Below are 8336 nucleotides of genomic sequence, written 5' to 3' on the forward strand. Positions count from 1 at the left end.
ATCTTTAAAATTTCTTCTCAAGGTAACAGAGGATGATTTCAAGGAATAGTTCACCCCCTAATTGAACATTTGCTTATTGAGTGCTCACCCCATGTTACATTGAATTCAAGAAGAAAAATTAGTTTTTCTTGCATGCCTCCACAACAAACAAAGAATCCAAGAAAATCTTTGATGAATTGAAGTCACTGGGGTGCATGTTTAAAAAGCAGCAGAACTATATCAAAACATCAGTTTACAAACTCTCACACAACTCGTGCAGTATAATCCGTACCTAATACCTAATCAGTATAAGTCTCATTTATCCAGCTTCATGTTCATTACTTCACAAACATACAGCCCTTTGTGACGGGAACTGAACTGAAAGTGACATTTTATCTATACTCTCTTTTTTTTCCCTAGCCGAACATGGGAGCTGCTGGTCTAACACTGATCAGTTACTTTGTTTGTGTTATTGTGACTTTGGGATTTTAGAGGGTTAGTTTGGATTTACCATGAGTAGTGTGAGAGTTTGTAAATGGATGTTAATATATGTAATATAGTTTTGTTGTTGTTAAATGTGGACCCCTATGACTTCTATTCATCAAGATTTGTTTTTCCAGTTTTGGATTCTTTGTTCACAAAAGGCATGTGAGAAAAAAACATTTTCTTCACAAATGCAATATCACGCAAACAACACAAAACTCCTTAAACATTACATGTATCTATGTCAGCCTTAAAAATATGAAACATAGTAAAATTTGCTGAATTGTCTGCATTTTTTTCTGCAAAGTTATCTCGACAGCTGTTCTCAGAATATAAAAATAGAGTCGAGTATTGCTCCATAACTGGCCTTTTCTGGCTGTGACCTTTTCAGCGAGACTCAGTTCGACAGTAGTGATAACTAGGTGACTCTTACCCAACCTTCATTCTCTACTTATTACTTTTTTTTAATCTCAGTGTCATTTGTTTAGGTATCTAAAAAAAACACTCTTTTAATAATTCTTGTGATATAAGACCAGATTTTCTCTCCAAGAGGAGCATGAATCCACTGTGAAAACTATCATTTTCACAGTGGATCTTGCCAGCATGTGATAACAAAAGCATCAACAAGTGCCAGGTCTTTTTAAGCTACTACCAAGTCTACTGTAAAATAACTCATTGTTATCTTGAGTTAATGTAATGTAGTTTGTTATTTTTCAGCAGTGAGTCAGAATCAAATCTCAGCTGTGTGAAATGGACTTCTTCACTCGTACTTTTTCGTGACCAGCAGTCATGGGTGAGTTTGCCTCAGCTCATTTGTTTTTGTGGATTGCCCTCTAATCACACACACATGTGCACAATCAAGTGTAATCTGGAAACACACACACACACACACACACACACACAGACACACAGAGACCAAATGATCCATCAAATTACTGAAAGGGAAACAGGACAGTGTGTTTGTTTATCCTCAGGATCTGAAACAGAAATAAATGGCCACTTTATCACAGTCGTCCTAACGCACACGACCCCCCATTCGTTTTGTCAAACAACAGCCAAACACACATAGATACAAAAGTTTGCCCCACATAGTAAAATTTCAGGAAGACTGATTAATCATTAATTCCACCAGAGTATTGAAACTCTCCAGAGCAAAACGTTTGTTTTGCCAATGGGCAAAGTCTGTAATTGATTTCATTAATAGTATGCATGTATCGGTGCACTCGGTAACTACAAGCTGAACTTGAGAGTTATTGGGTGGTGAAAAATTATACATGTATAATTTTTATTCAGTTTAGAGAATCCCATTTTCAGGTTCAGGATTATTAATTATTTGTTGATGGGTGCTACTATTAGACAGTGTTCTGTATTTGCAGTACTGATCATGTGATTCCAGATGACACGTGAAATGGCCTTTTTATTTCTGAATCTGACTGTTTCTCCACATGTGGAAATGATTTTGTCTGACTGAAGATTTTATCTCATTAACATCAAAGAGCTCTTCTCCCTGGACAGAATATGCTTCCCTTAGAACAGTGATTCCAAACTGGTGGGTCACAGTGCAAAACGCAAGTAACTTATAAACGGGTTAAATTTGTAAAAAAAAAATATATATATATAAAAAAAAAAATAATAAAAAAAATACACTAATTTTTTAAGTACAGTAAATTTGCAGCACATATATTTTGTGTTGAAATGCCATTTCTGTTTATTCTTGAAATGTCTTTAGTTTATTTGTGTTCCAAACCAATGTGTTGTTAACATTTTGTGAAATACAACTGAATAGTTGGTAATGTATCGAATGTATTGAGCTTGAGCTAATGACTAAGGAGAAATCTGGATCCTGTGGCTGGACCAGCTGGGACACATCTCATTTTTCATATTTGTCAATATAACATCTAATTTCTAGGAGCTGGTAAAATGTAGATAAACATTTAAATAAGTGACTTCCAAAAATGATAATCATGATAACATAATATTCTACAACTATTTACCAAGCGACAACCTCTGAAAAAGGAAGGCAATGTGGAAGTGCCAGAAACTGCTGTTTGTCATGCTCCTGTGTCAGCTCATGTTTTTCTTTAATTATTATTTCTTCATTTTGCCCATTTCCTGTTTTGGTTTATCTTGTTAATCTCTGTTTTATATCATTTCAGATCCCCATGTCCTGTCAAGTTTTCCTCCTGTGTGATTACCTGCCCCGCCTTAATGTGTTTCACCTGCATCTGATTACCACACCTGTGGCTTGTTCTCTTACCCTTCCATTTTCCTTCTGTGTCAGTTTGGTGTTGTCTCTAGCAGCAAGCGCTCTAGCAGTATTTGTCTTGTGTTTGCTTGCTTGTGCCTGTTATTTGACTGTTTTCTTTGACTCTCCCTTGCTGACTGATCACTTGTGTACTGGGCCTGTTGATTATCACTTACCTGATTCGTCTCAGTCGTGCACGTGGGTCTTTTTCCTGTGAGCCTCAAACAGTTTCTCTAATGGCCACTTGAGGCTAGCCAAAACACACTAAATCCCTGTAGGGTAAAATACACAACTTTACAGCAGAAATAAACATTCAGAAACGTTTGCAGTCTTGTACAAAAAAATAGTTTGGTTCTTTGTAGATAATTCCAACATTCATAACAAGTTAAGGAGGCAGAATTTTTTATAAATCACCTACTTACATTTAAGGGTGTGGTTGCTTGAATGGCAGGCTGTCTGCGAGGCGTTGCCAAAATTTGCGTCAGATCCACAAACTAATGAAGAATAGACAAAGCTAAAGGGACAGTGATAAAGCATTGACGAAACACAAGTCAACTTTGGTCAGTCATTCAACAGACTAAAAAAACTGCAGGATTTGAAAGGCTTGAAAACAAATACTGAATTGGCCCTTGTCCTTGCAGACAGGTGTGTAATATGTCTATTTTATGTACAAAATACACTGCGAGGGAATGTTTTACATCAATAAGTGAATTTACGCTGGTGGCTAAAATAAAGTTTACTTGTTTTACCATCATCTTACATAACCACAAATAAAGATCAAGATCTTTATGACATGAGACAGTGGTGCTTATTGAAACAAGACCACTTTTGTCCACTAGGGGCCACCAAAATCAACATGAAATAAAAGTTTCTTGCAGTTACTTCAACTAATAGGCATGAGAGTGATATCAATTGTGTCACCTTACTGCTAGAAAGTGAATCAGAGCATTTCCCAAAATGTTGAACTTTTTTCAAAGCAATTTTGGTGACTTTGTCTTTTAGTAACAAAAGGGAAATCACAACACTTTTGGTTCAACTTTTCATCATATGCACTTCAGCAGCTAAAGATCAAGACTCAGCATTATTTCCCACATTACATCAACTTGTACAGAGCTTTTTTTGATCTGGAGCCAGATTACATTAGTCAGCCGTTAACTCCCCACTGTCCTCTTTGGCCTCTCAGGTCCACTAGGTTTGAAGTCCTGTTATTTTGAGAACACAAAACAAAAGTATACTGTAAATCTGTAGTGGTGCCAGAAAAGTTTTCCCTTTGGTATAACATAGTTCTGCTGGCATTGAGTATGTTTTTAAATCTTACTGGCTATTAACTATTTTGTTATTTATGTTCCTTGTCATCTTCTTTATATATATATATGTGTGTGTGTGTGTGTGTGTGTGTGTGTGTGTGTGTGTATGTAAATGAGCTCCTTTTTGCTATGCTGTCATTTCTGGGCTTGTCTTTATAATTTCTTTCCTATGAAAACTGCTGCACTGTTTGTAAAACCTTCCTAACCCACTGCCAACTTTCTGTTTCTTGTACTTATATGGTCAGACTGTACATACAGTGCATTTAGGATAAAAAATAATGAGTTTTGCACGTTTAATTTCATCTTCAGTAATATGTACAACTTTGCAAAAAAAGATTCTGTTTGGCACCAAAATCTGGAAGAATCCTGATTGCATTAGTGTGCCCCATTTTCACTACATTTGGGGATTTATAGTCATACTCCATTTAAATGACCCAAAAAAAGTAATGAAATTATTATTGACAGTTTTAAGTGCTCTTGGGCTTGGACTCTCATGAATATCTACTGGCTTAAGTGCTGTTTTTTCCAGCAGCGTGTGAAGTGCTGTTATATCATCTAGTGTCTGTCAGCCTCTAAAGGAGAGTGCTCTCCATTCAAATGGTTCAGAGGTTAGACCAAATGTTTTTGATCTTTAAAAGTCAAGTGGCTCTGTCTGCTCATCTCACTCACTCACATCTAGACTGAAAGAAAACTCTGTTGGCGAGCTTTCCAACTCTTGCACAAGTGCATGTTAGTTTCCTCCTCATATACAGTCAGCAGACAAGGGGAAAGACAAGATAATTAGATTGAAAATGCAATTGCAAAATAATGACACAGATAGGCCATTTACTAACTTTTAGGCACAATTTATTTTGTGTAGCTTAATATAATAAAACACTGAGAAAATTCACATCAATCAAGTCCAGCTTGTGATGCCACCTCCACATAATAACAAAAGAAGACAGACTGCAGACTACACAGTCTTTGTGTCTGAGAGTTTCATGCAGATATACAAACAGACAGATGGAGAGAGAGATGTGAGTTCTTTTCAGTCCGAGCATGTTGCTTTTTTTGGGTCCCTTTCTCCCTGTTGTTGACAGTTTGTTGGCGGCTCCGGTTAGACGGAGAATTTGATAAACTTTGCCAAAAACGAAGAACTTTTCCACTGGGACCTGTTTGTGGTATGAAATGCCTAAATTGAATTCGCCCTCTATTAATGCAAATAACTTCTTGTACACACCTAAAAATGTTATATAAGACAGTTTCATATACCTTTTCAAAATATTTTCCCCACTCCTAGTGACAACCGAAATAGTTCATTTGTGAACATTAATCTGGTGAAAACTACATTGTGTCTCTGCATTACTGTGACTGTGTGACAAATTATTTTTTAAAACACCTGATTTACAATAACTTTGTATGCACATGCAGGCAAGAACTGCAAAGAATATATTTTAAAACACATTTATTTTGTCAAATCATAAAAAAATACAGCAACTTTGAGATTATCCTTCTTAGTGAATGCAATTTAAGAACAGAGCTCCTCATTGCATATTTATATCCGTATTTAGTGGACCACCACAAACTATTAATGCTATCAGTCCACTCAAGCTGTTTGTTAATTTGAGGGGAGCAGAGTAGTGCCACACTCAGTGCGACCTCAAGAACATCATGTTCTGGTGCAGCTAACTGCTTTCTGCACCATGTAGGGAAAGAAGAATTTGCATCATTATTGTTGTTTTGTTTTTTTAACCTAACCTCGATGCCACATATGTGGAGACCAAGAATACTGTCCAGCTCCCTCATGAGTGTTTAGCCCTTTTTAATGTTATTTTCACAGCTGTTACCCTGCTAGATAGTCCAAAGGCAGAAATTAGTTATGGGCCCTTTTTGACCCCCTTTGTTCCCAATCTTTAGATTGTGTATTGACATAGGTTGCCTGCATGGCAGCACAGGTTGAAACGAAACAGTGCTGCTATGCTGGACTATTACACTGCCCCAGTACTGCTGTGTTTCAGTTGGTTTGTGTTAATGTGATTGATTTGATGCCGGGGCTGGCAGGAAGAATCAGTGTGGGGAAAGTGAAATAGCAGCGCGATTCTGCTCCAGTGGACCTGCTCAGTGGCACCATGTTCAGACTGTGTTTATACAGTTTTAAGGATCGCCTATGCATTACTGCAAGAGAGCTGGGCTACCAAGGATACCTCCCTGTAAATTAGGGTTATAGAAACATATAGGTGTTCATAACAATAACAATGTAAATAACTATTATTTATTATCTCTATTACATGGCAGCTGATCTCGTCCTCGTCCTCGCCCTTTTTGGCCACTGTTCTTCTTTCAGTTAGATGCTAACTGCTGCTAGCTTCTATTAAAATTTCCTGTGGTGGTACGCACACATAAAACGCTATTAAATGTCACAACTGTGACGCCCATGGTTCTGCTGACTGTCCCTTTTACACAGATGCTGTCACTACCTCCCTTGCTGACTGAAAGGCAACAACTCCTTCCCGCTATTCCATGATCTTACCTTTTACACTGAATGGTGAGACGCCATAAAAACGCAGTATTCCTGCCTTGAACAGGCAATGTAAAAGAGGCCTGTGAAACCAGCAGTGGTTTAGACAAGACCACCTAAATTGAGACTAGGTCATGACCAAGACCATAACTAAATAAATTGTGAAATATGCAAATGGTACTCCTCAAATTGATCTGACTTTCCATAAAAGACAGAAAACAAATGAGGATTCCTCTTCATTCGCCTCTTTTATTGCCAGAACATAACACTTGACCAATCTTGAAATGAAATATAGAGTCCTAATTTTCTGAGACTGAGACAAGACTGAGTAAAAATGCAGTCAAATCTGAGATGACACCAAGACCTTCTTGTGACTAGTATTGAGACCGCTTTCGGGTACTACAACACTGGAAACCAGTGTCAGATAGGACTAAGAACATTTTTAAGATATTTTTAAAATCATAGATAGAACTCTCCAACCTGTAAGTGCTCCGCATTGACCTGGTAGTAGGTGCATGCAAGATCAGTGGTTTCACTTTCATTTCAAGTAAAAGGGTGATTATTTGGGATGGATAAGCTGAACGTGTGTATGTGTGTGTGTGTGGTTGGGGGGTGGGGGGTAGGGTGTACCAAGCCCCTAGGAACAGAGCTAAGCATTAGAAACTCACTTGTTGAATTTTCACAATTTAAACCATCGCACAATTTAAATTTAAGAGTCTCAGATGTATATTTTTTCATTAATGTTTGCAGGCAGTGAGCCAGGGAAAGACACTGATGCTTGCATTATGACGGCCAGCAATAAAGAAGCCTAAAATGTGGGTGGATACTTTCATTGAAAGAAGCAATGGTGTAGAGTTTGGTACTGACACGTACAACATAAAAGATGACTCATGACGGGCACCAATCTTCTTAGTTTAACACTCAAAATGTCCTGGTTATGGGCTTAATATGTTTCACCCTTGAAAAAAAACTATGCCCTTGAAAAGAAGAACTCTTGGTGCTCATAAAATATCTATGAGGAAAGGGGGTTGTGGTGGAGGTCAAAGGTTAGTCAGAGGTTGCCATTACGATCCCATTGGGACTTATTCCCATTTTGCAGTCAGCACTGAACAGACAATTTGAATAGGTGTGAATCTCGAAGAACACTCTCACTGCTATACACTCATTGGTGTATAACTGTGATTATTTTCACACGCACTCATAATGGCATTCTATGCAAATGCTCTACACTCTTCTCCTCTCCTCTTATGCTGTCCTCACACTCTTCTCCAATGCTCCGCTTCCCTCCTTCCTGGGTTGAAGTTGGTGCACAATGAGCAGAATGAATCCATTTTAATTGACAGGTTCCTGTTGCACTGTGGCCTGGCTATGTGCAATGAGTAATGCATGAGGGACCTACCTGGTTTGGTTTCCAATGAGGAATGACACTGTCAGGCACTAATGACAGGGGTGTGTGTGTGTGTGTGTGTGTGTGTGTGTGTGTGTGTGTGTGTGTGTGTGTGTGTGTGTGTGTGTGTGTGTGTGTGTGTGTGTGTGTGTGTGTGTACACTGTATGCCAGTGTGCTTGTGCACACATGCATATGCTCACCTAACCCGGCCTCAGATGAGCATTGGCAGAGCCGAATGTCCATCAGATAACAGCTTGCATGTCAGAGTCTGTTTATGGACTCATTTGGATGTGACTGTGTTCTTCAGTGGGCCGGAGTCATGAACAACATCATATTAGGACACACGTTGCTTTGTTTCTGGAAATGATCATTTTCCAAATCATGATCCTAATCACTAGAGAACAAAGCGATATGGAAGATAGGCACACAGTGAAGTG

Source organism: Plectropomus leopardus, chromosome 8 (assembly GCF_026936395.1).
Source record: "Plectropomus leopardus strain MGB_pleo_1.0 chromosome 8, ASM2693639v1, whole genome shotgun sequence".
Taxonomy (NCBI): Eukaryota; Metazoa; Chordata; class Actinopteri; order Perciformes; family Serranidae; genus Plectropomus; species Plectropomus leopardus.